Genomic DNA, 18,274 nt, shown 5'->3' with positions numbered 1-18,274 from the left:
TTATGGCCAGATGGAGAAAGCCTTAAACTGCTCTGGATTTACAATTACAATATATGGCCAAAAGTATGTGGACACTCCTCCTAATTAGTAAGTTTAGATATTTTAGCTACATTTATAACTAACAGGTGAATAAATGTAGTCATACAAAATACACTATATGGATGAAAAGATTGGACCCCCCTTCTAATTATTGAATTCATGTGTTTTAGCCACACCAATTGCTAACGAATTTAATCAATTATTTAATCAGGTATTCAGGTCTCTGGAGCTGTATGGCACCCACAACAAGTTTCACTTTTTGCCATCATTTTAAGCTATGTATGAGACATAAATCTAACCATTTTTTTCTTTCCCCTTTTTCTCCCACTTTAGCGCATCCCATTTCTGCCCGTCAATCATCCTCTCACTAATGTTGGTCCCTGCTCCTGATTGGGGAGGACGAGGCTGCTCCACGCCCCCTCAGACACGTGCACAGCAATCGAACATCTTATCACCTACACTTGACGAGTGCAGTGCAGTACAGCACTGTGTACAGAGAGCCACACCCTCTACCGCACTCCTTTCCCTTCTCCGTGCAGGCGCCACCAACCAGCCAGCAGAGGTCGTAATCGCACTAGTCTGAGAGAGAGACCCCATCCGGCTTAATCCCACCCCTATCTGAACAATCGATACGATGTATTCGAGATCTCAGCTCTGGTGAACAGCGTGTGTTTCTACTGCTGCGCCACCTGAGCGGCCAAATCTAACAAGTTAATTAAGAAACAAACACAAAATTCATTATTTCTGAAAGGCTTCACCTGAACAGCACAATGTAGTAATGCATCCTGCAGAAGATCCTAATCATTTTTAAGCAAGACAATATATACTAGTACATTTACTTATGGAAAATTAGGTAATACATATACATGTTTTGGGGGGATATGGAGGGAAACAGACGTACCCAAAAGTATGGGAAATAGAAAATGTTTGTATAGTTTTGTGGGTTCATAACAGATTAGCTAAAATGACATTTTAGCAGTCATTTTACAGTTATTCTTTGGTTTGAAACACGGCATGCCACCGGTCGACTGGGTGCCATCTAGCGGGCATAATTGGCAGTGCCTGCAGATAGGGATGACCAGACTATGTGGGTGGGGTCTTCAAACGCTGTGTAAGGACCCTGATTAGCAGATAGAGAGGCGCCTGTGCAGAGTGCATCTGTGAAAAAGGGTTCCGCTAAGGGCTGCACGTTGGTCGGAGGAAGCGTGGATCCCCCAGCAGCGGGAGACAAATTGACTACGCTAAATTGGGAGAAAATGCTTAAATAAAATAGAGAAAAAACATGGAACAAGGGTGCGCCTTCAACAAATAATAAACTAAAAATTTATAAAATCCTTAATGTTTTTGCCAGTTGTGTTCATTAATACATACATTGTGTTAATAAATGTTAATAACAGATCTGAAGGCTTAAGTGGTACATGATTTTTATTACTATTCAATTTAATATTTTCTTATTTTCAGTTCTGCCCACAGGTCCAACTTTTTCCTACACCCTTGCCGGAAGGAAACCCAGAAAAATAAGGAGGACATGCACAACTCCTCGCATAAAGTGGCCAAAGGTAAGGATTAACCTACAGGACTCCAGCTGCTTATGTGACCACATTACCAGCTGCCCCTGGTTGAAAATGCATGTAATATCTCACTCTGTTCATGCTAACACTGTGAACAGCTCCTACTATTTAATTCCATGCTCTCCAGTTGTGTAATAGGAGTAATTTGGCTTTTGGCTCTACTGTGCTTTAAAAACTACTCTTGAATAAATGAGACACGGGCACAGTGTGCCCATTATCACATTATTCCAAACTGAAGTGCTTTAATTGCTTTAACCTATTACGGCTATAGATCCTTCTCATTAAAAGCTTTGAACGAGCTTGACTGAGTGGAAAAACCTTTGCCAAGTCATGTTTCGTGTCGGACACTCGAGTTCTTAGGGTCACACATGCCTGCGAATTAAAGAAGTGCAGTCGGTCATCTATCAAATTTCAAATTAACATCATTATTTAAATGCTCTATTGTCCTTTTCTTTCTATTTCTCCTAAATCATGAATCATTAAGGCTTTTGAATGTCTTGTTTGTAAAATTGAATTCTCATACTTTTATCAATGTATTATAATAATTATAATAATACTTTTACATATTTGCCCAAAAAGATCGAGAGGCACGGTGGCTAAGTGGGTAGCACTGTCGCCTCACAGCAAGAAGGTCCTGGGTTCGATCCCCAGGTGGGCCAGTCCGGGTCCTTTCTGTGTGGAGTTTGCATGTTCTCCCCGTGTTTACGTGGGTTTACTCCGGGTGTTCCGGTTTTCTCCCACAGTCCATACATGCAAGTGAGGTGAATTGGAGACACTAAATTGTCCATGACTAATGTGTCCATGATATAACCTTGTGAACTGATTAATCTTGTGTAATGAGTAACTACCATTTCCTGTCATGAATGTTACCAAAGTGTAAAACATGAGGTTAAAATCCTAATAAATAAACAATCCCAAAAAGATCCATTTTCTTGTTTACTGCTTTAAATTTGCAGAGGAAAACATATAAGCTGTTTACCTGGGTGCTTAGTTGGTGCTAGCTTAGTATTGCCAAGACCTTGTCTTGGGGTTAAAAATTGGCTGTGCTACCATCCTGGTGCTTAACAGACGATTGAAGTGTCTGAAGAATGATTGGTGGGATGGGGAATTGATTGCTGAAAAGGACATTGCTTAAACAGTCCACTACAGAGTCCTACAATCTTAATGCCATCTTTTCTTCAATTTTGACTTCTCCTCAATCATCCTCTCCTCCAGCTGATAACCAGAGATGGGGACTCGAGTTGCACGTAAGTTGCACACACAGAGACTTCAGACTCAACTCGGACTCGTTTCAAATGACTCGGACTCGACTCATGACTCGCAAAAAAAAATTAATCGTAAACAACAAGAGTTCCCCTGTCATTTTCTGCTCTCTAATAATGCTCCGGCCGTCTTAAGCACAGATGATGTCAATGAAACGCTTGATTGCGAGTTCGTGTTTTACTTCACAACCGGGGAAAAGTTTGGAGATTTTCAATTATAAGCACATTTACAAAATAACGGATTATATTCCTAATGGGACACACGGTTATGAATTTAATAGCATCTGGAAGAACATAAGCTAAGGTGAGCAGTGGTTATGATTTTTTTGCTGTGTTTTGGATTTTGGCCGCTGTGTTGTGATTTATCGCGCGCTTTTGTTTTGCAATGAAAACAAAACGTATCAGTTTAAGCTTTTAACTGCTACCTTCTTGTTACAGAAATTACATTCATTTGCACAATGACTAGGAAAGTAAAGGCACTAAGTAAAACGGCAAAATACAGTTGCTAATCTGTTGTTGTTTTTTTATCTGAACGTACATATTATTTGTTTATTTCTATGCTACATTTCCAATATATGTTTGGTGTATATTACCCTGTTTCCCCGAAAATAAGACGGTGTCATATTAATTTTTGCTCCCAAAGATGCGCTAGGTCTTATTTTCAGGGGATGTCTTATTTTTCCATGAAGAAGAATTCACTTTTATTGTTGAACATTTATTATATACTGTGTGTATATATACAGGGGTTGGACAAAATAACTAAAACACCTGTCATTTTAGTGTGGGAGGTTTCATGGCTAAATTGGTCTGGTGGTCTGGTGGCCAATCTTCATTAATTGCACATTGCACCAGTAAGAGCAGAGTGTGAAGGTTCAATTAGCAGGGTAAGAGCACAGTTTTGCTCAAAATATTGCAATGCACACAACATTATGGGTGACATACCAGAGTTCAAAAGAGGACAAATTGTTGGTGCACGTCTTGCTGGCGCATCTGTGACCAAGACAGCAAGTCTTTGTGATGTATCAAGAGCCACGGTATCCAGGGTAATGTCAGCATACCACCAAGAAGGACAAACCACATCCAACAGGATTAACTGTGGACGCAAGAGGAAGCTGTCTGAAAGGGATGTTCGGGTGCTAACCCGGATTGTATCCAAAAAACATAAAACCACGGCTGCCCAAATCACGGCAGAATTAAATGTGCACCTCAACTCTCCTGTTTCCACCAGAACTGTCCGTCGGGAGCTCCACAGGGTCAATATACACGGCCGGGCTGCTATAGCCAAACCTTTGGTCACTCGTGCCAATGCCAAACGTCGGTTTCAATGGTGCAAGGAGCGCAAATCTTGGGCTGTGGACAATGTGAAACATGTATTGTTCTCTGATGAGTCCACCTTCACTGTTTTCCCCACATCCGGGAGAGTTACGGTGTGGAGAAGCCCCAAAGAAGCGTACCACCCAGACTGTTGCATGCCCAGAGTGAAGCATGGGGGTGGATCAGTGATGGTTTGGGCTGCCATATCATGGCATTCCCTTGGCCCAATACTTGTGCTAGATGGGCGCGTCACTGCCAAGGACTACCGAACCATTCTGGAGGACCATGTGCATCCAATGGCGGTGCCGTGTATCAGGATGACAATGCACCAATACACACAGCAAGACTGGTGAAAGATTGGTTTGATGAACATGAAAGTGAAGTTGAACATCTCCCATGGCCTGCACAGTCACCAGATCTAAATATTATTGAGCCACTTTGTGGTGTTTTGGAGAAGCGAGTCAGGAAACGTTTTCCTCCACCAGCATCACGTAGTGACCTGGCCACTATCCTGCAAGAAGAATGGCTTAAAATCCCTCTGACCACTGTGCAGGACTTGTATATGTCATTTCCAAGACGAATTTATGCTGTATTGGCCGCAAAAGGAGGCCCTACACCATACTAATAAATTATTGTGGTCTAAAACCAGGTGTTTCAGTTATTTTGTCCAACCCCTGTATATATATATACAGTGTATCACAAAAGTGAGTACATCCCTCACATTTCTGCAAATATTTCATTATATCTTTTCATGGGACAACACTATAGACATGAAACTTGGATATAACTTAGAGTAGTCAGTGTACAGCTTGTATAGCAGTGTAGATTTACTGTCTTCTGAAAATAACTCAACACACAGCCATTAATGTCTAAATAGCTGGCAACATAAGTGAGTACACCCCACAGTGAACATGTCTGACATGGTGGTGGTGTGTTAGTGTGTGTTGTGCTGGTATGAGTGGATAAGACACAGTAATGTGTTTAAAACCTCCATCAGCATTGCTGTCACTGCTGGACTGAGAATAGTCCACCAACCAAAAATATATCCAGCCAACAGCGCCCCGTGGGCAGCATCATGTGACCACTGATGAAGGTCTAGAAGATGACCAACTCAAACAGCAGCAATAGATGAGCGATCGTCTCTGACTTTACATCTACAAGGTGAACCAACTAGGTAGGAGTGTCTAATAGAGTGGACAGTGAGTGGACACGGTATTTAAAAACTCCAGCAGCATTGCTGTGTCTGATCCACTCATACCAGCACAACACACACTAACACACCACCACCATGTCAGTGTCACTGCAGTGCTGAGAATGATCCACCACCCAAATAATACCTGCTCTGTGGTGGTCCTGTGAGGGTCCTGACCATTGAAGAACAGGGTGAAAGCAGGCTAAAAAAGTATGTAGAGAAACAGATGGACTACAGTCAGTAATTGTAGAGCTACAAAGTGCTTTTATATGGTAAGTGGAGCTGATAAAATGGACAGTGTGTGTAGAAACAAGGAGGTGGTTTTAATGTTATGGCTGATCAGTGTGCACACACATTCACTGAGGTCATCAGTGCTAGTCAATAAACCTTGCTTATGTGTTCTGAGTATCATAAAGCTGTAATACTATAGTATATGGCAAGAAGTGGCCACCTGATCATCAGCTAGTTGGACCCTATTTCTGCATGATGTTCACATATTCCAGGATGCTACTAAATTAGTAGTTTGACAAACACCAGGATAAAGGCAGCTCATTTTGTTGCTTCCTTTGTGGGAAATTCAGACAACAAAGGAGACCCCTATCCTCATGATTAAAAAAAAAAGATAAATTAATTCTTTACTACTCAAACAATTTAAGATGTGCGTGACAGCATTCTAAAGATTAAAGCTATTCTATATGAAAGCTTGACTCTGCTTCTTATAAGCCTATTATTAATATAGTGTCTGAATTAATCCATTGTCTGTATGATTACATTAAATCTCAAATTAATGAGATTTGTAATGACATTACTGCTCTCAGCTTCCATAAGTGAACCTGGTAGGTTTCAAACCACACATTATTACACAGTAAATCCCATAGTTCCCATCGTCACAGCAGTATTAGAGATTTCGAGCAGAGAATGATATTGTGAGCTTCTTGCAGGTCATTATTGCAATGTGGTTTCTATTCATCACTCGCCTGGAGAGACCGTCAAAGGCTCTCTTCCATCAGCATGACCAACAAATCCTAATAGATGAGATAAAAAGAGGCAGCAGGTATTTGAAGGATTATGTTAAATCTTTAGCTTGTTATTCTGTTTACCTACACAAAGGTATAAACATTCCTTTTTAACATGTAGTTTGGAATCACATTGTTTGGTTTATCAGTTATGGCCAGATGGAGAAAGCCTTAAACTGCTCTGGATTTACAATTACAATATATGGCCAAAAGTATGTGGACACTCCTCCTAATTAGTAAGTTTAGATATTTTAGCTACATTTATAACTAACAGGTGAATAAATGTAGTCATACAAAATACACTATATGGATGAAAAGATTGGACCCCCCTTCTAATTATTGAATTCATGTGTTTTAGCCACACCAATTGCTAACGAATTTAATCAATTATTTAATCAGGTATTCAGGTCTCTGGAGCTGTATGGCACCCACAACAAGTTTCACTTTTTGCCATCATTTTAAGCTATGTATGAGACATAAATCTAACCATTTTTTTCTTTCCCCTTTTTCTCCCACTTTAGCGCATCCCATTTCTGCCCGTCAATCATCCTCTCACTAATGTTGGTCCCTGCTCCTGATTGGGGAGGACGAGGCTGCTCCACGCCCCCTCAGACACGTGCACAGCAATCGAACATCTTATCACCTACACTTGACGAGTGCAGTGCAGTACAGCACTGTGTACAGAGAGCCACACCCTCTACCGCACTCCTTTCCCTTCTCCGTGCAGGCGCCACCAACCAGCCAGCAGAGGTCGTAATCGCACTAGTCTGAGAGAGAGACCCCATCCGGCTTAATCCCACCCCTATCTGAACAATCGATACGATGTATTCGAGATCTCAGCTCTGGTGAACAGCGTGTGTTTCTACTGCTGCGCCACCTGAGCGGCCAAATCTAACAAGTTAATTAAGAAACAAACACAAAATTCATTATTTCTGAAAGGCTTCACCTGAACAGCACAATGTAGTAATGCATCCTGCAGAAGATCCTAATCATTTTTAAGCAAGACAATATATACTAGTACATTTACTTATGGAAAATTAGGTAATACATATACATGTTTTGGGGGGATATGGAGGGAAACAGACGTACCCAAAAGTATGGGAAATAGAAAATGTTTGTATAGTTTTGTGGGTTCATAACAGATTAGCTAAAATGACATTTTAGCAGTCATTTTACAGTTATTCTTTGGTTTGAAACACGGCATGCCACCGGTCGACTGGGTGCCATCTAGCGGGCATAATTGGCAGTGCCTGCAGATAGGGATGACCAGACTATGTGGGTGGGGTCTTCAAACGCTGTGTAAGGACCCTGATTAGCAGATAGAGAGGCGCCTGTGCAGAGTGCATCTGTGAAAAAGGGTTCCGCTAAGGGCTGCACGTTGGTCGGAGGAAGCGTGGATCCCCCAGCAGCGGGAGACAAATTGACTACGCTAAATTGGGAGAAAATGCTTAAATAAAATAGAGAAAAAACATGGAACAAGGGTGCGCCTTCAACAAATAATAAACTAAAAATTTATAAAATCCTTAATGTTTTTGCCAGTTGTGTTCATTAATACATACATTGTGTTAATAAATGTTAATAACAGATCTGAAGGCTTAAGTGGTACATGATTTTTATTACTATTCAATTTAATATTTTCTTATTTTCAGTTCTGCCCACAGGTCCAACTTTTTCCTACACCCTTGCCGGAAGGAAACCCAGAAAAATAAGGAGGACATGCACAACTCCTCGCATAAAGTGGCCAAAGGTAAGGATTAACCTACAGGACTCCAGCTGCTTATGTGACCACATTACCAGCTGCCCCTGGTTGAAAATGCATGTAATATCTCACTCTGTTCATGCTAACACTGTGAACAGCTCCTACTATTTAATTCCATGCTCTCCAGTTGTGTAATAGGAGTAATTTGGCTTTTGGCTCTACTGTGCTTTAAAAACTACTCTTGAATAAATGAGACACGGGCACAGTGTGCCCATTATCACATTATTCCAAACTGAAGTGCTTTAATTGCTTTAACCTATTACGGCTATAGATCCTTCTCATTAAAAGCTTTGAACGAGCTTGACTGAGTGGAAAAACCTTTGCCAAGTCATGTTTCGTGTCGGACACTCGAGTTCTTAGGGTCACACATGCCTGCGAATTAAAGAAGTGCAGTCGGTCATCTATCAAATTTCAAATTAACATCATTATTTAAATGCTCTATTGTCCTTTTCTTTCTATTTCTCCTAAATCATGAATCATTAAGGCTTTTGAATGTCTTGTTTGTAAAATTGAATTCTCATACTTTTATCAATGTATTATAATAATTATAATAATACTTTTACATATTTGCCCAAAAAGATCGAGAGGCACGGTGGCTAAGTGGGTAGCACTGTCGCCTCACAGCAAGAAGGTCCTGGGTTCGATCCCCAGGTGGGCCAGTCCGGGTCCTTTCTGTGTGGAGTTTGCATGTTCTCCCCGTGTTTACGTGGGTTTACTCCGGGTGTTCCGGTTTTCTCCCACAGTCCATACATGCAAGTGAGGTGAATTGGAGACACTAAATTGTCCATGACTAATGTGTCCATGATATAACCTTGTGAACTGATTAATCTTGTGTAATGAGTAACTACCATTTCCTGTCATGAATGTTACCAAAGTGTAAAACATGAGGTTAAAATCCTAATAAATAAACAATCCCAAAAAGATCCATTTTCTTGTTTACTGCTTTAAATTTGCAGAGGAAAACATATAAGCTGTTTACCTGGGTGCTTAGTTGGTGCTAGCTTAGTATTGCCAAGACCTTGTCTTGGGGTTAAAAATTGGCTGTGCTACCATCCTGGTGCTTAACAGACGATTGAAGTGTCTGAAGAATGATTGGTGGGATGGGGAATTGATTGCTGAAAAGGACATTGCTTAAACAGTCCACTACAGAGTCCTACAATCTTAATGCCATCTTTTCTTCAATTTTGACTTCTCCTCAATCATCCTCTCCTCCAGCTGATAACCAGAGATGGGGACTCGAGTTGCACGTAAGTTGCACACACAGAGACTTCAGACTCAACTCGGACTCGTTTCAAATGACTCGGACTCGACTCATGACTCGCAAAAAAAAATTAATCGTAAACAACAAGAGTTCCCCTGTCATTTTCTGCTCTCTAATAATGCTCCGGCCGTCTTAAGCACAGATGATGTCAATGAAACGCTTGATTGCGAGTTCGTGTTTTACTTCACAACCGGGGAAAAGTTTGGAGATTTTCAATTATAAGCACATTTACAAAATAACGGATTATATTCCTAATGGGACACACGGTTATGAATTTAATAGCATCTGGAAGAACATAAGCTAAGGTGAGCAGTGGTTATGATTTTTTTGCTGTGTTTTGGATTTTGGCCGCTGTGTTGTGATTTATCGCGCGCTTTTGTTTTGCAATGAAAACAAAACGTATCAGTTTAAGCTTTTAACTGCTACCTTCTTGTTACAGAAATTACATTCATTTGCACAATGACTAGGAAAGTAAAGGCACTAAGTAAAACGGCAAAATACAGTTGCTAATCTGTTGTTGTTTTTTTATCTGAACGTACATATTATTTGTTTATTTCTATGCTACATTTCCAATATATGTTTGGTGTATATTACCCTGTTTCCCCGAAAATAAGACGGTGTCATATTAATTTTTGCTCCCAAAGATGCGCTAGGTCTTATTTTCAGGGGATGTCTTATTTTTCCATGAAGAAGAATTCACTTTTATTGTTGAACATTTATTATATACTGTGTGTATATATACAGGGGTTGGACAAAATAACTAAAACACCTGTCATTTTAGTGTGGGAGGTTTCATGGCTAAATTGGTCTGGTGGTCTGGTGGCCAATCTTCATTAATTGCACATTGCACCAGTAAGAGCAGAGTGTGAAGGTTCAATTAGCAGGGTAAGAGCACAGTTTTGCTCAAAATATTGCAATGCACACAACATTATGGGTGACATACCAGAGTTCAAAAGAGGACAAATTGTTGGTGCACGTCTTGCTGGCGCATCTGTGACCAAGACAGCAAGTCTTTGTGATGTATCAAGAGCCACGGTATCCAGGGTAATGTCAGCATACCACCAAGAAGGACAAACCACATCCAACAGGATTAACTGTGGACGCAAGAGGAAGCTGTCTGAAAGGGATGTTCGGGTGCTAACCCGGATTGTATCCAAAAAACATAAAACCACGGCTGCCCAAATCACGGCAGAATTAAATGTGCACCTCAACTCTCCTGTTTCCACCAGAACTGTCCGTCGGGAGCTCCACAGGGTCAATATACACGGCCGGGCTGCTATAGCCAAACCTTTGGTCACTCGTGCCAATGCCAAACGTCGGTTTCAATGGTGCAAGGAGCGCAAATCTTGGGCTGTGGACAATGTGAAACATGTATTGTTCTCTGATGAGTCCACCTTCACTGTTTTCCCCACATCCGGGAGAGTTACGGTGTGGAGAAGCCCCAAAGAAGCGTACCACCCAGACTGTTGCATGCCCAGAGTGAAGCATGGGGGTGGATCAGTGATGGTTTGGGCTGCCATATCATGGCATTCCCTTGGCCCAATACTTGTGCTAGATGGGCGCGTCACTGCCAAGGACTACCGAACCATTCTGGAGGACCATGTGCATCCAATGGCGGTGCCGTGTATCAGGATGACAATGCACCAATACACACAGCAAGACTGGTGAAAGATTGGTTTGATGAACATGAAAGTGAAGTTGAACATCTCCCATGGCCTGCACAGTCACCAGATCTAAATATTATTGAGCCACTTTGTGGTGTTTTGGAGAAGCGAGTCAGGAAACGTTTTCCTCCACCAGCATCACGTAGTGACCTGGCCACTATCCTGCAAGAAGAATGGCTTAAAATCCCTCTGACCACTGTGCAGGACTTGTATATGTCATTTCCAAGACGAATTTATGCTGTATTGGCCGCAAAAGGAGGCCCTACACCATACTAATAAATTATTGTGGTCTAAAACCAGGTGTTTCAGTTATTTTGTCCAACCCCTGTATATATATATACAGTGTATCACAAAAGTGAGTACATCCCTCACATTTCTGCAAATATTTCATTATATCTTTTCATGGGACAACACTATAGACATGAAACTTGGATATAACTTAGAGTAGTCAGTGTACAGCTTGTATAGCAGTGTAGATTTACTGTCTTCTGAAAATAACTCAACACACAGCCATTAATGTCTAAATAGCTGGCAACATAAGTGAGTACACCCCACAGTGAACATGTCCAAATTGTGCCCAAATGTGTTGTTGTCCCTCCCTGGTGTCATGTGTCAAGGTCCCAGGTGTAAATGGGGAGCAGGGCTGTTAAATTTGGTGTTTTGGGTACAATTCTCTCATACTGGCCACTGGATATTCAACATGGCACCTCATGGCAAAGAACTCTCTGAGGATGTGAGAAATAGAATTGTTGCTCTCCACAAAGATGGCCTGGGCTATAAGAAGATTGCTAACACCCTGAAACTGAGCTACAGCATGGTGGCCAAGGTCATACAGCGGTTTTCCAGGACAGGTTCCACTCGGAACAGGCTTCGCCAGGGTCGACCAAAGAAGTTGAGTCCACGTGTTCGGCGTCATATCCAGAGGTTGGCTTTAAAAAATAGACACATGAGTGCTGCCAGCATTGCTGCAGAGGTTGAAGACGTGGGAGGTCAGCCTGTCAGTGCTCAGACCATACGCCGCACACTGCATCAACTCGGTCTGCATGGTCGTCATCCCAGAAGGAAGCTGACGCACAAGAAAGCCAGCAAACAGTTTGCTGAAAACAAGCAGTCCAAGAACATGGATTACTGGAATGCCCTGTGGTCTGACGAGACCAAGATAAACTTGTTTGGCTCAGATGGTGTCCAGCATGTGTGGCGGCGCCCTGGTGAGAAGTACCAAGACAACTGTATCTTGCCTACAGTCAAGCATGGTGGTGGTAGCATCATGGCCTTGGGCTGCATGAGTGTTGCTGGCACTGGGGAGCTGCGGTTCATTGAGGGAAACATGAATTCCAACATGTACTGTGACATTCTGAAACAGAGCATGATCCCCTCCCTTCGAAAACTGGGCCTCATGGCAGTTTTCCAACAGGATAACGACCCCAAACACAACCTCCAAGATGACAACTGCCTTGCTGAGGAAGCTGAAGGTGAAGGTGATGGACTAAACCCAATTGAGCACCTGTGGCGCATCCTCAAGTGGAAGGTGAAGGAGTTCAAGGTGTCTAACATCCACCAGCTCCGTGATGTCATCATGGAGGAGTGGAAGAGGATTCCAGTAGCAACCTGTGCAGCTCTGGTGAATTCCATGCCCAGGAGGGTTAAGGCAGTGCTGGATAATAATGGTGGTCACACAAAATATTGACACTTTGGGCACAATTTGGACATGTTCACTGTGGGGTGTACTCACTTATGTTGCCAGCTATTTAGACATTAATGGCTGTGTGTTGAGTTATTTTCAGAAGACAGTAAATCTACACTGCTATACAAGTTGTACACTGACTACTCTAAGTTATATCCAAGTTTTATTTCTATAGTGTTGTCCCATGAAAAGATATAATAAAATATTTGCAGAAATGTGAGGGGTGTACTCACTTTTGTGATACACTGTATATATATATATATATATATATATATATATATATATATATATATATATACACACACATACTGAGCCACTTGTACAGCAGGGACAGTATTGCAGCTTCTGGCCACCAGGGGGAGCTCACCACAGCACACTCGTACAGCACAGCAGGGACAGCGTACGGTCCAAACAAAAACTTTGCTAGGTCTTACTTTCGGGGGAGGCCTTATATTTAGCAATTCAGCAAAACCCTCTACTAGGTCTTATTTTCAGGGGATGTCTTATTTTCGGGGAAACACTGTATATTGACTCGTGACTTGACTTGTATTTTGTGACTTGTGAACATCTCTGCTGATAACTGCCAACTCATTCAGGAAAAATTAAAAAAATTACAGATTCATAACTCACAACTACTCATGACCAGAATTTTTGAATGGGTAGTCTACAATCAATCAATTTTTCTACCCAGAATGACCTCCATGATCTGCCTGACTTCAAGACAGCTCATTTTACAGAACAGCCCTTGTGTATGTCTTGAAAAACTTCATGCTGTCAGAGCAGTCAAACTATCATCTGTCCTGATCTTCCTCGACCTATCTTCAAACACTGAAACAGTAAATCACATCATTTTCCAGTATGTACTCTCCAACCTTGAAATAACTGGGTTTAGCATGGTAGTGGAGTGGCTTCCTACCTGAACAGGCATTCTTACCAGGTGTTATGGAGGCAATCGCCTTCATGTAATTTTTCAACTGGCGTCTGTACGTGGTCCACTCCAGTCGCAAATTTGGTAAAATCTTTTCTTACCCATTCCTATGCTGATGATACTTAGCTTATCCTGTCATTTTCTTTCCAACACCCAGTTCTCAGCTTGCATCAGCATGTCTGGCAGATATCCCATTATAAATGTCAGCTCATCATCTGAATTTTATCCCCAGGAATATTAGCTTAGTCTTACTAGGGTTATGTTTCCATGCCAAGATTTAGTCATTTAAATTACTCTCTGATCAAAACATTCAAAATCTCAAAACCTTGTTGTCCCGGTAGCCAGCTATCTTGTCTGGCTCACGTTGCTAACTTGACCTGATTATGCCAGTTCTTCCTCTACAACAAGGCGGAACTATCGAAACTCCCTTCCAATAGGTCTTTATATTGCAGGCATCTCTTACAAATTAAAAATGCAGCTGCATGATTGAAAAACAATTGGGTTGATTTGCTTTTCAATCACCCTGCTGCTCTTCTGGCTTCCTATAGCTGTCCGCAATCGATTTAAAAATGATTATGCTTGTTTACAAATACATATATACCACATGTTCTTTGAGTCACAAGTCTGGCTCATCTGGATCCTTCATCAGAATTCGAGGAAGACTGGCATTAAGGCTCTTCACAGAATAGAATTGAATGTCATATGTACACACACCAATCAGACATAACATTAAAACCACCTCCTTGTTTCTACACTCACTGTCCATTTTATCAGCTCCACTTACCATATAGAAGCACTTTGTAGTTCTACAATTACTGACTGTAGTCCATCTGTTTCTCTGCATACTTTGTTAGCCCCCTTTCATGCTGTTTTTCAATGGTCAGGACTCTCCCAGGATCACTACAGAGCAGGTATTATTTAGGTGATGGATCATTCTCAGCACTGCAGTGACACTGACATGGTGGTGGTGTGTTAGTGTGTGTTGTGCTGGTATGAGTGGATAAGACACAGCAATGCTGATGGAGTTTTTAAACACCTCACTGTCACTGCTGGACTGAGAATAGTCCACCAACCAAAAATATATCCAGCCAATGTCCTATGACCACTGATGAAGGTCTAGAAGATGACCAACTCAAACAGCAGCAATAGATGAGCGATCGTCTCTGACTTTATATTTACAAGGTGAACCAACAAGGTAGGAGTGTCTAATAGAGTGGACAGTGAGTGGACACTGTATTTAAAATCTCCAGCAGCGTTGCTGTGTCTGATCCACTCATACCAGAACAACACACACTAACACACCACCACCATGTCATTGTCACTGCAGTGCTGAGAATGATCCACCACCTAAATAATACCTGCTCTTTGGGGGTCCTGACCATTGAAGAACAGGGTGAAAGCAGGCTAAAACAGTATGTAGAGAAACAGATGGACTACAGTCAGTAATTGTAGAACTACAAAGTGCTCCTATATGTAAGTGGAGCTGATAAAATGGACAGTGAGTGTAGAAACAAGGAGGTGGTTTTAATGTTATGGCTGATCAGTGTATACATATACAGACGTACAGCACAACAGAATTCTTTTTTCACGTATCACAGCTTGTTTTTTGTAAGCTGGGGTCATAGTGCAGGGTCAGCCTTCATACAGCACCCCTGGAGCAGAGAGTGTTTAGGGCCGTGCTCAAGGGCTAGGTATCTATAGGACAATTCAGTGTTTCCAATTAGCCTGGTGGCATGTTTTTGGACTGTGGGAGGAAACCGGAGCACCCGGAGGAAACCCACGCAGACACGGGGAGAACATGCAAACTCCTCACAGAAAGGACCCGGACCGCCCCACCTGGGGATCGAACCCAGGACCTTCTTGTTGTGAGGCGACAGTGCTACCCACCAAGCCACCGTGCCACCCTACTAGGACTATGATGTTTGAACGATAATCCTTTTTTAGAACAGCTGAGTCTCTTGCTGTATTTGCACTTTGTACTGTAAATGTGAATGTCTTCTTATCATTGCAACAATGACAACAGTGACTCCCACTGTGGAGGGGTTATCTGTAAGAAACTTCTGCTGGTCGATGCAAAAGAAGAAGGAGGAGGTGCGCGCTACCCAGTGGCCCTTTCTCAGCCATCAAGATTGCTGTAGAGCACAGGGAGGTCACAGGGTAATTGAGTGTATCAAAAATTGAGACAATGGAAAAAAGTTTTAATATTCATGAACACCTTGTAGAGGGCAGAAAGTAAAGCAAGTGGGTGTTGTCAGGTAACATAGGTCATGTGGACCCATCAGTCCTTTACCTCGACTTGCTTTTTAAACACGACTTGCTTTTCTAATTTGCTCTCAGGTGTGAGGTAGTGAATATGTGATTGTGTTTTGCCTCATGCTGGATTGGCATTGTGCCCACAATGTATTCCTGCCTTGTTTTGTTTCTAGGTGGCCCTGAAACCAGCACAACTCTAACAGGCTGTATTAAACACCTCCTAGGGGAGATAATCAAAGGTTCTGCCTAAAAAGCAAAAACACCAAGGTAAAACTTTGTCATTTGCATATTATCCAGGACAAATCCTGAAATCAAAAGTAAAATATGGTTCAGTTTTTCCCCACACATTTTGTACTGGTGTTTTCTGACTATACCAATTAAATCTTAGCCCTTATCTCAAAAATCTTTTAATCTTCTTGTTTTTGCCGTCCCAAACACGTTCTTTCTTCTCGAGCACCATTTCTAATTCATGCCTTCATTTAAATACAAATATTCCACACATTCTTTCAGTCACAGGTCTGGCTCATCTGGATCCTTCATCAGAACCTGAGAAAGATTGGCATTAAGACTCTTTACAGTACTAGTGCCATGATGTTGAAACGCTCATCCTCTGTATGTTTAAACAGCTGAGTCTCTTGCTGTTTTTGAAGATGTTTAAGGTGGACCCATCAGTCCTTAACCTCTAAAAACATGACTTGCTTTTCTAATTTGCTCTCAGGTGTGAGGTAGTGAATATGTGATTGTGTTTTGCCTTATGCTGGATTGGCATTGTGCCCAAAATGTATTCCTGCCCTGTGTCTTGTTTCTAGGTGGCCCTGAAACCAGCACAACTCTAACAGGATGTGAATGAACACCTTCTAAAGAAAATAATTAAAGGTTCTGCCTAAAAAACAGAAAAACACCAAGGTAAAACTTTCAGTCATTTGCATATATTATCCTGGACAAATTCCTTAGAATCAAAATTTAATTATAGTTCCTTTTCCCCACATTTTGTACTGGTGTTCTCTGACAATAGCCCAATTAAATCTTAGTCCTTATCTCAAGTCTTTTAATCTTCTTGTTTTCGCCGTCCCAAACACGTTCTTTCTTCTCGAGCACCATTTCTAATTCATGCCTTCATTTAAATACAAATATTCCACACATTCTTTCAGTCACAGGTCTGGCTCATCTGGATCCTTCATCAGAACCTGAGAAAGATTGGCATTAAGACTCTTTACAGTACTAGTGCCATGATGTTGAAACGCTCATCCTTTATGTTTGAACAGCTGAGTCTCTTGCTGTTTTTGAAGATGTTTAAGGTGGACCCATCAGTCCTTAACCTCTAAAAACATGACTCTCAGGTGTGAGGTAGTGAATATGTGATTGTGTTTTGCCTTATGCTGGATTGGCATTGTGCCCAAAATGTATTCCTGCCTTGTGTCTTGTTTCTAGGTGGCCCTGAAACCAGCACAACTCTAACAGGATGTATTAAACACCTCCTAGAGGAGATAATCAAAGGTTCTGCCTAAAAAACAACAAACACGAAGGTTAAACTTTCAGTCATTTGCATATTATCCTGGACAAATCCTGGAATCAAAATTAAATTATAGTTCCTTTTTCCCACATTTTGTACTGGTGTTCTCTGACAATAGCCCAATTAAATCTTAGCCCTTATCTCAAAAATCTTTTAATCTTCTTGTTTTTGCCATCCCAAGCATGTTCTTTCTTGCTGAGCACCATTTCTAATTCATGCCTTCATTTGAATTGAAAGACCTTCTGTAGTCGGTCCTACATTGCTCCCAGCATGGTAAACAAAACAAGTCTGTTCCTATGCTTTCATGTGTATGTACATGCAAACGACAAGAGCACAACATATTAAAAATCTAAGCAGAACATTCATCCTTTTTAGAAGAACCACAGGGATGTATGGTATGCAGTACATATTTGTTATCCTAATCTCATTAAAAGAAAAAAAAAATGTCCCCTGAAGTTATAAACTAAGACAATCCTTTTTCTTATCACACATTTTGTTTCTGTCTTAGGCTATTGTAAAGCGCTCAGAGTATAGCCCTCGGAAACTAAAGGGATTTTCAGTCTTCAATGACTGGATGATAAATGGTCATTGCAGAGACAGACACATAGGGGAGAATCTAATGGCAGAAAATCTGATAAAAAAAAAAAAAACCCAGTGATTTTCGTTTTGTTTTGTTAAACTTTTGATTTAATTGTTGGTCATTCAGACTGTAAATTCCAAACTGCACCTGAAAGCAGAACTAGCACTATGACTTCCATAGCTGCACAAAAAGCTTAATAAGTGCCTACAATGCCAAGCTTAATCAAGTAATCATATGC

General features: G+C 41.4%; 1 long non-coding RNA gene across 4 annotated transcripts in view; it reads left to right on the top strand.

Annotated features, from left to right (window-relative positions):
• The first annotated feature begins 821 nt into the window (after positions 1-821).
• Positions 822-18,274, top strand: part of LOC134323123 (uncharacterized) — a 47,461-nt gene continuing 30,008 nt past the window's right edge. The window contains exons 1-6 of one of the 4 annotated variants that reach the window (XR_010014014.1): positions 822-1,598; positions 8,044-8,141; positions 16,117-16,210; positions 16,753-16,849; positions 17,095-17,283; positions 17,375-17,469. This is a non-coding gene — a long non-coding RNA (uncharacterized LOC134323123). Of the gene's footprint in view, positions 1,599-7,364; positions 8,142-15,762; positions 15,848-16,116; positions 16,211-16,752; positions 16,850-17,094; positions 17,284-17,374; positions 17,470-18,274 lie in introns of those variants that run through there. The other 3 variants (XR_010014012.1, XR_010014013.1, XR_010014015.1) reach the window with 3 other exon arrangements.

This window comes from Trichomycterus rosablanca, chromosome 11 (genome assembly GCF_030014385.1).
Source record: "Trichomycterus rosablanca isolate fTriRos1 chromosome 11, fTriRos1.hap1, whole genome shotgun sequence".
Taxonomy (NCBI): domain Eukaryota; kingdom Metazoa; phylum Chordata; class Actinopteri; order Siluriformes; family Trichomycteridae; genus Trichomycterus; species Trichomycterus rosablanca.
The sequence above is the reverse complement of the archived record's forward strand: the minus strand, read 5'-3'. Positions and strand labels throughout refer to the sequence as shown.